At 37.7% G+C, this 12,507-nt stretch overlaps 1 protein-coding gene across 7 annotated transcripts in view; it reads left to right on the top strand.

The window, feature by feature from the left end:
* PRKN (parkin RBR E3 ubiquitin protein ligase) overlaps positions 1-12,507 on the top strand; it is a 1,310,471-nt gene that overhangs the window by 528,082 nt on the left and 769,882 nt on the right. The window lies entirely within an intron of this gene.

A 12,507-nucleotide genomic window follows, 5' to 3' on the forward strand; every position in this document is an offset into this window, starting at 1 on the left:
GTAATACTTGACAACTTTGAGTTTTGACATGATACCCTCAGTAGATTTTCCAGGATCTTTGACATAAAGATCTGGAATTCCCAGCATAGGAGTATATTGCATAGAAAATACTTAGTTTCTAATATTATGTGTAAAAATTAATGTTACTTTTTTTGTGGTAGAAATATCCCTCCACCGTCTTCATAAACTTGGTGGAAAACTTCAGTCAACACATAAGCTTCTAATGTTGTTCTATAACTTACAAGCCTTTCTGCTATATTTCATTGTAATAAACATTTCAGTGTAAATACAATTTCTGAATTCCAAATGAAGTCACTTTTTAAGATTTCTTTTGTTGTCTAACAAAATTCCAGAGTACCAAATAGATTAGGGCGTTCCCATGCATAGCATTCACACTCTACATATAAAAAGTGCAGGGCTTCCCTGGTGGTGCAGTGGTTGAGAGTCCGCCTGCCAATGCAGGGGACACGGGTTCGTGCCCCGGTCCGGGAGGATCCCACATGCCCCACGGAGCGGCTGGGTCCATGAGCCATGGCCTCTGAGCCTGCGCGTCCAGAGCCTGTGCTCCGCAACGGGAGAGGCCACAACAGTGAGAGGCCCACGTACCTCAAAAAAAAAAAAAAAGATTGGTCACTCGAAAACTTTTTTTGATAAATACTAATTAGCAAGTTTTCTATGGCCATTATAAAATAACAACTGTCACATGTCTACTTGATTTGCCCTAGCATTTCCACAACTAGTCTTCCATACTTCAGCAACTGTCTCATCCATTTCTACATGGGCATACTTTCTCAACCTCACATAACTTATTCATCTTTAAATGCCCTTTCACATAAATAATGTCTGTTCTCATTTTCATCTTAGTTTCACATGCGTACATTCTTAAATGTTTGTCAGTCACTGAGCAGGGCTATTCTTGCAGAACAGTGGGGTTGGTTTAATTGGGATGCAAAGCTTGTAGCTGCAGAGGGCACGCACGTGAAGCCTAAGTCCAGATTTGTGGGTGCAGAGGAGATGCCGGGCACCAGGGGCAATAGTGGATTGTTGTAGAGTGGATACAAATGTGCACAGCACTCCCTCTCTTTAACTCACATTCTCCCCTAGACAGCACTATTGGACCAAACTCTGCTTTCTAAAGGCATCATACCACACTGTGGGGCTGCTCCAGGCGGTGCAATGTGTAATGATGCTTTACTAGATTACTGTTCTGCTTAAAACTCATTTTTAAAAGAATGATTTCCTGGCTGTTCCCATATAGTCAGTAGGAATTCTGTGCATATGTTTTATCACTCAGATGTGGAAAGCATTACCTGTTTTTCTCTTTTCTCTGTTTCTGTTTTCTCTGGCTAAAAGCTAGAGTACAAGTTATATTTTTTTCCCTCTTTATACTCTGTACTATTTATGGATCTCAAGAATGTCCCTTTGGCTTAAAATGAAGCAGCATGTTATACAGATTAGGAGCTATAATTGTTAGGAAAATGCTATAGGGCTTTTTAGCAAGTTACACATCACATTTGATTAATGAGAAATAATGGTAGACAGCATTCTTTATAGAGAAAATGTATTTACCATCTTTCTTTCCTTAAAATAGATGTGATTTAACAGGTGAAATGTCCTATGATTCCTCTCCTTCATGCAGACATAAAATTGATAGCCTCTTCCATATGGAAAAGAGTATGACATACACAGGAAGTTAGAGACATTGACATAATTGTCTTCAAAGTACAGACAGGCCTGGCACTTTGAGAAATTTTAAGTCGGTATTCACTCTATGAAATGATGGAACATAAATGAATAATAATATTCCCGAGGAACTGTAGTCATTTAAGGAACTTTCTTTAATGTAAGTTGCTAAGATTTAGGGAGAATCCTTTGTGTATTTGTTTGTTTGTATGTTAACAAGTTTTATGTTTGCATACAAGGAAGAAGTGTCTAATGGAGAAAATATATTACAAATTATGTTTCAGTTATAATGGTTGATTTAGTGAATTTTTTAAATTGAAGTATAGTTGATTTACAATGTTGTATTAATTTCTTCTGTACAGCAAAGCAACTCAGTTATACATACATATACATTCTTTATATATACATATAATATTATATGAATACATATTTATATTCTTTTCCATTATGGTTTAAATACAATTTTATCTCTACTTAATCAAAGCTTGTCGATTGCCTTTGAGAGGATAATATTCTGCCTGTGTTAGGCAAGCATTCTTAGATGGCACACACTGCTTTCCCAGGGCCTATTTACTGTTGTACACCAAGCGTCCTGGTCCAATGTCCTCATCACACTTTCCAGAGGATTGCGCTCTCACCGATTCTCTAAGGAAACCTTGCGTGCTCACATGGTCAGACGTGGCAGACTCCGTGGATAAACCTGTGAGCTTTGGTAGTGAAGTACTTGAACCTAGCCAGACTGCTCTCATACAGTCTCCTCCTTGGAAGCTGGGAAAAGAGCTAATGCTGGAGTAATGTGTCCTCCCTCAAAGTTGAATTGGGTGGGTCGAGAGCCACCCTGTCCTCTCTACTGGAGGGATTCTGACACACCTCATCCTTGGGAGAACTCTTCCTTAGCTTGGTCCTTCTGTTGCCTCTGCTCGACAGAAAGTACCATCTTAAAGGGTAGTTCCTTAAGTTCCAGCATGGTCAGATGCTTCAAATAGTTCTCAGTAAGTTGGATAAACAAATAACAATTGTCCTAATTTGGGAACTTTTAGGGGCACTTGGGGATATCTCTTATGGTGAATTGTTCCAGGATAATTAAAGATACTTTCCTGGAGATATTTTTCTTCTGAATAACAAGTTACTTTGGGAAAATCTAACTGGTCATTCTATTATGCCTTGTGATTCTTGTTAGTAAGCCCATAAAAGTGTAAATAATCACAGCAAAACTGTAGACAGCAGGAATTCTAGTCACTGGCAGAGATGTTGCCAAATGAGTGCAATGTGATTCCTTCTGGAAGACCCAAACCCTGAAGGTGTCCTCACTACATTTTGTGGAACGTACGACCTCATATTGATATATTCAGTTGCAAAATAATGTCATGTGGAAAAGAAGACATGCAGATATTCATGGATCTTAGGAAACCATTCATCTCTCTCACTGGAACCTGAATATTAAGTCTAGAACCTTCCCTATCCCTACAACATCCATTTACCCCATAAGATGACCTATTTATATTGCCATTAAGCCATCCTTAGATTCTATTTTGTCACTAATGATTAACAGTTAGTTTCCTAGATTAAATTCATTTCCTAGATTATATTTTTAGAGAGAATATATAAGCTTGATTAAAATGTCAATCCAGTAAATACTAATCTTATTCCTACTATGTGCAAACTACTCTGCTGAGTGCACTAGAGAATAAGAATGTAAGTAGTACCAAGTACCTGTCTTCATGGTATTTGTAAATCTAGTGATTGGGAACAGTGCATAAATAAGGGTAATGTAAAGAAAACTATGGCCACTTCCATAAGATAAGCATAAAGTACTATTGCATTTTAGAAAAAGAGTGCTCACATATGAGCATCTATGTAATGCTCATAGATGATTACTAAATAAAAGGGAGTATTTAAGATGGACTCAGAAGATAAGTAGAATTTAATGGCTAGAGATGTGCAAGGCAAAGGCATTGAGATAGTAAATCATCTGATGTTTTTAAATGCAGAGGCTGGTCCAGGTAGGCTCTAAGGATGAGTGTGGGAGAGTAATAGAAGGTACAAATGCACAGGTAGGTGGTCTAGGGTTAGGGCTAGGGTTAGGATTAGAGTTGGAGTTACTGTGGATGGCCCTGAATGCCAGCATGGAAACTGACTTTAATCTGGTTTTTAGAGGAGAGCTAATGACCATTTGTGAGCAAAGGAATGGTGTGAAGCCACTGTGTTCTTGCAGGAACACACTAGCTTGGGACTGGAATATGGACTGCAGAGAGGAGGAGACAGAGGAGACTGATAATGTGGGACTAGTGGGAAGACTATAGTAGTCCCAGCAACAGGTAACAGGGACCAGTAATCGTGTTTTTAGGAACTGAGTCGTACAGGAAGGGGGCAGAAGAGAAATGGTCAAATGCAAGTCAAGGAAGGCAAGTCAGAAAAGAGGGGATGGGCAACCAAATTCTAAGGAGAATGTTTGCAAGAAGAGGTGCCTAAAGAAGACATTTAAAAAAATTCTCCTAGATTGTCCATAAGATTTAAAATGTCACCATGTGTAAAATGGTTGCACAATATTTTAGTTCCTTCTCTACATCAAATAATACACATTAACCATAATTTTGGATTGTATTTAATATCCACATGAATTAATATGCATGAGAGGGCAGGCTCGAAGCAAGTTCAAATTTTATCCAGACATATAACATCATATGATTTTAAACAGTTTCATACATTGCTTTTCAGGGGGACACTTCTCTTGCTCAAGTAGGTGCTAAGCTTCTGAAACGTAGATGTTCTTTTCTTCTTGTAGACCCAGAACAGGGCCGAAAGTGAGCAAGCAGTAAACACTTAATGATTCATTTAGAGTTAAATAATTGTGATAAGTAGAACAGGTATTTGTGTTCTTTTCTGCTTTTATGCAATCACAGTGACTTTGCTCACTTAAAACTTTGGCCTTTTGCACTTGCACAAGATAAGAATCCTGTTTCAATGAGGTTAGAAAGATAAGAGCAGCATATTTTCAATATTCAGAACCACTGTGATGGGAAACAGAGGTGCAGCATGTACTATTTCCTGAGGAGAAAGTAGAGACCAACCATTGAGACAGAAAACTGAGTTGTTTTTTGTTTTTTAAATTAATTTTTATCATCTTTATTGGAGTATAATTGCTTTACAATGTTGTGTTCGTTTCTGCTGTATAACAAAGTGAATCAGCTATATGTATACATAGATCCCCATATCCCCTCCCTCTGAGTTTATTATTTTAAACTATATGATAGATCACATCTGTAATCCAGAAAAAGCCTTCCTAATGGTATTCCTTTTTAAAATTTTAGTTATTTAGCAGAACCTTGTATTATATTACCTAGGTTTAATCAACTAAATAGAAATTATTAGAAAAATCGGTTACACTCTGACAATTACATTCTGGTCCATGAGTTGGCTTCTAATAGATGATCAAAATCAATAGACTTCTAGCAGGAAATCACAAGGAAAAATATCATGGAAGAGTTTAATATTAAATCACATATTGCATTAAGAAATTAATACAAATTCTCCTTATAAAATGCAAGCTTTTTTTTTTTTTTTTTTTTTGCGGTATGCGGGCCTCTCACTGCTGTGGCCTCTCCCATTGTGGAGCACAGGCTCTGGACTAAAATGCAAGCTTTTGATAAAATACAGAGACCACTAAAGCCTCAAGTCCACAATATACATGACAGCAAAAGTAAGAAATTGAATATGGCTACAATTTGAGGGAATGAAAAGTCTTAACGTTTTGATTGTTTCCTGATTCAAGACATCTAACCAGTTTTGCATTATGGTCTCAGAAATATCTGGTAAAACTGTTGTAGAACATTTTGAAATTAATTTAATCTACTTTCTGTGTAATAGTGCATTTTTACATTATCAAATTACAAATTATCCTGAAAGAGCATAATCTAGGCCTTTGGGATGCCTTTTGAATTTCCTCTGTAGTAATTAAATTTCCTAAGCATTTATGGAGTACCTCTTATGTGCCAAGCCATTTGGTATATTCTTATGATACAGAGATCAATCGTGTTTTTGTCTGTGCCCTTAGAGTCCACCTTCTAGCTGGAGCAGCTGTTTGGTAAAGCACTTCTAGAGAGTGTGAGATCTACTTGCTATGTATGAGGCATGATCAGAATGCATTACTAACCTTGATGAGGAAGTAGATCATTCCTGTAGGAGGAAACAGGAGACTTAAATTAGGAGAGGGAGGAGCAAGGTATAAGGGGACTCCGTAAAAACCAAACAAAACCAACAACTAGCATAAAGTCTGAAGCTCCACGATGTCTTCGGGATTCATGGAGGCGCTCTTGGAGATGGTGCATTGTTTGCAAATGTGTGTGGGACAGAGGTTTGGGAGAAAAAGTCAAGAGAGAATAGAATAAAAAGGAGAGTAGAAAGGGGATCTAGGATGGGGAAGCAAAAATGCAGCCCCCAAATCAGTTGGTAGTAGATGTTTTAAATCAACCAGATTAAAATGTATCACGAGGTTTAAAATGATTCCTGATTGCTAACTCAATAATTTAATCCTTTTCAGTTCTACCATGAAGAAATAATTAGAAATGGCATCAAAGATTAATGCATAGAGATGTTCACAAAATGTTATTCACAACCAGGAAATACTGGAGACAACCCGAGCATGAAAGGGATGGAATGATTAGGCAAATCAAGCTTCCAAGTAGGGCCACATGGTCTGGAGACTTTGCAAACCACACATTCATGACGTCCAGCTCTGTACCACCTGTGGAGAAAGGGAGGGAAAATTCTCTGCCTATCTTGAGTAATATTATTTTTGGATGAATGGATGTAATTCCATCAAATAGTTCTGTTTTACTATAATTGCCAATCAATATAAGGATGTAAATATTCAAAATATTGAGCTTAACGAAGGAAAAAGATCTAGGGGAAGGAGCATATTTGTGACTCATTTTACTCTTCCTGGCCAGTCCTCTCCCCACTTTTATTTATCACAGATAAATCAAATCAAAGAATCAATGAAGGGTCCTGATTTCCTTCAGTCCCTTACATACTGTAGACTTCATACATTCTTCTATACATATTATTGAAAATTGTTTTATTGTCACTTAACACCTTTTGGTTTTAGTTCCTTCTTTAATTGAATTTGTATTTCCTTTGGTTCTTTTTCCTTTTGTTGCTGAGGACTTAGCCAGGTCTGAAGATTTTCAGAATGTGGCTCGTGTGATGAGCTTTGAAAATGGCTTCTTAGGATGGATGAAGGAAAGTTTTCCCAATAATTGAGATTGCAGTCAGTGTTTTAGTCCTTTGAGATCGTTCAGTTCTGTTCTTTTCTGCTCGATAGACTTTACCTTGAACGTTATAAGATTTCATCCATGAAACTTATGAGATTCTACTTGGTGCCTTTCAAGTTGAAATTCAGTCTTAGTTCTGTCTATACTCCTGGCAGGCAAACAGAGCTTCTTAAAAAGAAAATTCAAATACAATCCCAAATTCTCTGGTGAGAGTAGATAGGAATTTTGATGCAACAGATTCATATGAGCAGAATCAGGATTGATTTTCCCCTGACTTACTTGACTATTTAAATTAATTTTCACTTGATTGTTTTTTTGCAATTAAAGTAGTGATATGCCAAAATATCAGACATTTGATGACTAAGAATTGTGTAGATGAAGAAGACAGTGTTAAAACAATACTAAGCCTGTGCCAGGAGATAAATGCTACGTTTTACTCATCTCCCTGATGGAAAGTAATTTTTCTGTGAAAACAACTAAGTCATTTTGTTAATGATTTACTGAAAAGTTCATAAAGGATTTTGAAGAGACTTCAGCATCTGAAATCCAGAGGTGAATTAGTATCCTTCATTTTAATATCTTACCATGTGAAATAGGCTGTACTCTTACGTAATCATGAAAGAGTATTTGCCAAAGGAAGAAAAAATGTCTATAGGTCAAGTTTCCATAAATATAAAAAAAAATAAAAATCATTGTGCCCTATTAAAAAAGAGGCTATGAGTTTATAAGGAAAATAAAACAGGTTACTTCAATTATTTTTTACTACTTTGGTCAGTTCTGATGCATAAATAACCAATTATTTTTCTCTTCTGTTTTATATAACAATTTTTTAGACTCATTAAAATTTAATAAGAGTGAGGAGATAGACAAAGACAAAGCAGTTCAACAAAAATAACAGGTGTTCAGGACAACAAATAGGACTTGTCCAGTGCCCTCTCCTAAAAACATACTCCACCTTATTTCAGTCCTTTTACTCTAGTTCTACTGTCACTAGAGTTAAGGACTTTCAGTATTTTCTTAATAGATTAACATTTTTTGTAAGGTACCACTTAAAAAGCAGTCCTCTCAGAAACCTATATTGCAAGGTTTGGGGGCTGAATTGAAATGAATTTTTCATTCCTTATAAAAGTGAAACAAAATTTTCAAGCATTTTCTTACTTTTTTTCCTCCCAGTTCTTCTCAGCTTTTTTGTTGCTTACATAGGGTATCCCTGTTATGTAGAATGAGTCATAGTGCAGGGTAGGTAGAAATCAGAATATACAGAGGAGACAGATGCGTCTTCAGAGGCCTTGGCCTATAACCAGCATTTTCCAGACTCTGATGGGAAGAGTCCCAGCTCCTCAGTGTACCCTCTCTAAAGGGTTTCATGGTCAAATAAATTTAGAATGCGCTTTACACTATTTTCCAGTCTTGGACATTTGCAATCATGTTAGCATTCTAAAAGCTCTACTTCATTTTTAAACTGTTGATTCCTATTCATTTATAGATTTCATAATCCACGAATAAGTTGCAAATTGCAGTATAAAACTACACTGTCCTGGACAATAATGTAGCGTCATGACTATCCTCAGCATTACCTTCTTATTCTTTCAGTGTCTTCACCTCATATTCCCTTAAGTACCGAGTCTTCATTCCTCCCAAGAGGGTCACTTATTACCAAGAAATACATATTGTGTTTCTCCAATATGTATGTGAAAGAACTATAAACTACTGTGCCTGATTATTTGATCATTTAAATCAGTTTTCACCTGATTTCAATGACCTCGGTTAAGGTGATGGGGCTGACTAGTCTAGGAGTGATAGGGGAAAAATTAAAAGCTAAGTTATGATGCTGCCATGTTAGGGAGATTATTGTAGACTAGAGCAGTCAGGAAGGGTGTTATGGAGGACACTGTGGTTCAGCTGAGTCTAGAAGCATGAGGCAAACAGAAGGAGAATTAGGGAGAATTTGGAGAATTGAGGTGACACACATCCTGGGAGATTGGGTAACTCTGTGAGTCAGTCACAACAAGACCACAAAAAGCTCCCTGAGTGGTGTTTGTATTTGGAAGGATAGCGTGTATTTCCCTGGCATGAGTCAGTGGTGCAGGTCAGTCAAGGAAGAGCTTTTCTCAGAACCTCTCCAATCCTACCATCCAGCAGCCACTAATTACACCTTGGGAAAAAGTGGCTCTTGTCCCTAGGAGCTCCTGAGAAACCCTCATTATACAAAATCCCTTAGTTGTAATGAATCCCCAGCGTATTAAACCTAAGGATACCTAAAGCATTACAATTATCTGATTTTTTCTGCTTAATAATGTTCCACAGAAGAACTTTTTATCTTAGTAAACTAATCAATGTAAATTTATTATCATGTATCTAAGCATAGGCAGTGTTTATTATGTCTCATACACTTTTCATCTTATAGAAATAGATTCTTGCTCTATGTGAGGAAAAAATTGCTTTCAAATTAAACACCTTATGTCATTTGAAGATACTTTTATCTTCATAACTTTTTTCATTCTCTCTCTCTCTTTTCTTAAAGTAGGATGAAAAGACAGAAACCGGCCTGTGTCCATTGGTTATGGTCCATGGTGAATTTTTTTTTTTGTAAGACTGTGTGTTTCCAAAAGGAAAATTCCTCTGTCATTCTGAAAATAGTCTCAGGCATTAAAATATCACATTCTAAAATGTCGTTAATTCTCTTTTCTTGTGGCTGCTCAGTTTTCTTGTGAAAGACTTCTATGGACTAGATAAAAGGAGGGGAAAATCACTTTTCGCCTAAACCTTATAGCTTCCACAAGAAGCTATTCTAAGAAAGGGCCTGGGAGGTGGAGGATTGAGAAGCTGCAAATATGGAGAAAGAGACTGGCATATGTTTAAATCATATGCTTCTGAAGTTTGAGCATGAGATTTCATTTTAGAAGAAGTTGCCCTTGGGAATAGAGGAATGAAGTGCCGGGCACCTGTTTGTCTGATGACAGCCAAGCTTGAGACAAACTCTGGGCCAGCCAGGTTGCCCACCTGTGCTGCCGAAATACCCTCAGATTCAGCTCTGAGTGTGAACGGCATGTGTTTCCTGAAGATTAGTGAAGAGGCAGTAGAAGGTTCAGGTCACCTACTGAATCTTCTAAGCCCCAGTGCTGTCCAATATTCCGGCCATCTCTGCTTTCCTTCCTCTCTCTCTCTCTATTCTGACCTTAGAATCTCCTCTGCTGTCTCGATCGCTTCACACAGATCTTCACTAGTGGCTTCTCTAAGCTTTGCCAGTTTCTTTTACTTTTATTAGAAGCTCGATTATATTATATAGTCCTCAGTCTCAGGTGACATTTGAGTGTTTTTATAGATTCAACCACCATGAATGAAAGCTCTGTAATTGTTTGACTTACTCCATCTGATGTGGGAAAAAAAGAATAAAGGAAACTGGGCAGTTTCCTTAAAATAGGTAAATAATTCACCATTTCCAGTCTGTATCAAGCATGAACAAACCAGAGCTGCTTGAACATCTCCTCCATTCCTGGTATCTAGACAACAGGACATTTTACCATGACAAAGCCTGGCAGGCAAAGCTCTAACTCAGTTCAGTCTTTCTTTACATCATTTGAATGACATGTTAATGAGCCTTTGTAAAGGCAGGACCCAAATATAATTGTGCTGGATTTATTTTTCCCCGGTGCAGGATCTTTTGCAAAAGCCCTTCTGGGCTGCATTTCTTCTGGAGTGTGTCTTTTTTCAGAATAACAGCTTGATGTTCTTTTCACCTGAAACAAATACTGCCAGGGGGCTTCGTGCTCTAGAGCAGGCCTATAATAACAAGGCCTTGGTGTGGGGAGCCATGGAGATTTTGCCCTCAGGAACTAATTTACGCTCTCAAGCTCTTGGGACAGCATATAAATCAGGAGTGAAAAATAGCAGAAACAGAAGAGCCCCCAAACTCAAATATTTTAAATTCACATTAAAAACATTTTGACAGTGTCTCCTAAGGGTAAATGTGTCCATTACAGATTTACCCATACTTGAGTTATAGCTGTGATGGGTCCTTTTCACTGTCATCGTCCATCAGGTAATTTTTAAAATATCCTCTATTTCTGAACTTACTGACATGTTTATTTTCTTGAAAGGACACTGCCATTACAGTGGGTTTGTTCAGTATTGGAAATGTTGCAAGAAGCTAGTTCACTGAATTCCCATTGTATTTCACTGAATCAAGGAATCTACATTTTAGGAGGTAGAATCTATCCAAATGCTATACTTTGGGGATTAAGATGCCTATGATAAAACCCATGGATGTATTTATAATGCGTAACACTTTCCACCACGAAGCATTCATTCACAGTGGGCTTATGTATTCAGAGCAGTATGCCTCAGTGTTCTCGGTGCTCCTCTAGAATTCCTGCTCACCCATCAGCCTCATTCCCTGCAGAAACCCCTCCCTCTCTTGGCTGCCTTTGCCGTCTGCACATTAGTGCACAGCACTGGATGCAGGCATGCTGCTTGTGCATAGATCTCTGTGTCTTACTTACAGATAAATAAGCAGGATTTTCTGTCCTGAAAGGGCCCACACCCTGGCAGCTTACGTGAGCATCCTCACTTGCCAACACACTTGGACCTGATGTCCTCTAAAAAATGTCAACTTCTGCCTTGGCAGGAAGTATAAAAGGAGGCTTTATTACATATTGTCTTTGCCTCTCAATTCATACCCATCATTGATGAAAATCTGACTTGTATCTCAGAACTTCCTAAGTTCCTGACTGCTGGTCTGTATTAGATTTTTATTACCCATGGCCCTTTGGCTTTTTGTAGGGAAGAGAAGAGGCATGTCTGACTCAAGAGTATATTCCATATTACAGTTTCCTTTTGCGTGTTTGGCTAGCTGTTGCTCCTTTATTTTAGACCTCTTCCTTCATTTCAAATATATGGTAACTGATTATGTTTTTGCATTCTGGCATATATCACCTTGGCTTTTATTTATTTGTGTGTGTGTATGTGTGTGTGTTTTGTTTTTTGCGTTTTTTTTTTTTTTTTGTATTAACTTCATAGGATCCTTGTAAGGATTAAGTAAGGCTTAATAGCAAGGCTGCTATTACAAGGGATCTCAAAACTCCCTGGCTTCTAATCATTGGTTTTTCAGCAGCTCAATTATTATCTGATAGTTATTTTGTAGATGCAGAATCCACAAACGTAGTTAGTTGGATCACGTTAAGGGGTGGTATTATCAGAACTACGACACCGTGATACACCTGACTGTCCTTTGACATTAGATGATCCTCCAGGCCAGCACTCACTTGTAGCTGTGCAGCCCCATCTTTGGGTTGTGCCAGAGTCATATTGCTTCACTTTGTCTCCTTGGAATTCTCTCTTATACTACTCGTAACTATCATCTCATTTTATTATTAAAGTATTTCTTCAGACATGTATAATACAATTACCTTGATTAAAAATTTCTTAGTTAGAATTATAACCTAGTAATGCCTCCCCAGGTATCATGGCCATGTATGAGATCGTCCCAAATTATCTCCCTGGTGATCCCTAATTTCATTCTTAAGAGTATGACTTAAGGGATTTCCCTGGT

Source organism: Mesoplodon mirus, assembly GCF_964341445.2.
Source record: "Mesoplodon mirus genome assembly, chromosome: 10".
In the NCBI taxonomy this organism is placed as follows: Eukaryota; Metazoa; Chordata; class Mammalia; order Artiodactyla; family Ziphiidae; genus Mesoplodon; species Mesoplodon mirus.